Source organism: Trichechus manatus, unplaced genomic scaffold, assembly GCF_000243295.1.
Source record: "Trichechus manatus latirostris isolate Lorelei unplaced genomic scaffold, TriManLat1.0 scaffold00104, whole genome shotgun sequence".
Classification (NCBI taxonomy): domain Eukaryota; kingdom Metazoa; phylum Chordata; class Mammalia; order Sirenia; family Trichechidae; genus Trichechus; species Trichechus manatus.
In genome coordinates this window covers 9682781-9684193 of record NW_004444040.1, presented here as the reverse complement: position 1 = coordinate 9684193, position 1413 = coordinate 9682781, and positions in this window count along the sequence as shown.

Genomic DNA, 1413 nt, shown 5'->3' with positions numbered 1-1413 from the left:
AACATCGTGGTTTCTTGTATTGGCCGAACAGCTTTCCTTCCCCAATGCATCTTCACAAGACTCCTTTTTCTTGTTTTGATATTTGAAGTTGACATGAATGTCTTACTCAGATTCAACTTTCCAGAATTATCAGTAATAATAGTAGCTAACATTTATTGAATAGTTAGGAATGCTTTATGCCAATTAACTCACTTAACGTTCACAACAGTCCTATTTTCATCATCTCCATCTACCAGATGTTTAAATTGAAGCACAGTAGCTTGCTGAAGGACACCCATCTCTGAGGGGGCAGAATGGGACACAAACTGAGGCAGTCCAGCTGAGAACTGATGCTTCATTCCCACGTAAAGTGTCCTTCTATCAGGTACTGCTTATTGCTAAATGAATAGAAAACCCCAGTCCTTGACTTATGACTTTATCTCAGAGGGTAAAAGAAAGGGAAGACTCCATTGAAATAAAACAGCTCAGCATGGGGAGGAGAGGAGCTAGTTTGGTTTGACCTACCTGCCTATAAATTACCACAGTTCTGAAGACTGCACAGCTAGTTCTCTGTCTGTAAGGTGCATTTAGGAAACCTGGTAAATGTCTGCAGTGGCACCCCCACTTGGTTTATATTGGTCTCTTTAAACAAAACTCAGGTTGATTCCGACTCATGGTGATCCCATGTGTGTCAGAGTAGAACTGTGCTCCATAGGGTTTTTAATGGCTGATTTTTTTTCAGAAGTAGATCACCAGGCCTTTTTTCTGAGGTGCCTCTAGATGGACTCGAACCTCCAACCTTTCAGCTAGCAACCAAGCACATTAACTATTTGCACCACCCAGGGACTCCACTGGTCTCTTAGTTAGATGTTATTAACAGTAGAAGTAGCAGCTCCTAGCTCAGACTCCTCTAATGACATCTAAAATAGTGTGTAAGCTTCCTGACCTGGTCACATAGTTATTTCAGCTGTGGGGTGTTTGGAGCGATGCAAAGAGGGGGGTGGTGCCAGAGCAGAGTTCACCCAATCACATCTCAGAATTCAGTGCCTATGTATCTAATCAAGCCATAATGTCAAATCATGTTTTTACAACAAAACTATTTTATGCCAAATCACCTCTGTGGAAGCCACAATCTATTTAGGCTCACACCAGAAAAAACCTGAATTTATTAAATTAAAGATGTAAGAAAAAAATCCTTTAATTTCCATATGGCTGCCATCAAATGATATAACTAGGTACTTTTTTCAACTTTGACTTGCTTTGGGCTTAGCTACTAAGGGAATTAGTTCATTTTAGTTTGCTCGACTAATCAATTCCAAAAAAGTTGTTATTAATCTTGACTCCCTGCCTTCACCAGAAAAGATAAAAGAATGTGACCAGGTCCAGGCTACATTTGATTGAGGGTTTTTTGTAGATCTTCTTAAGCTTGTGTTT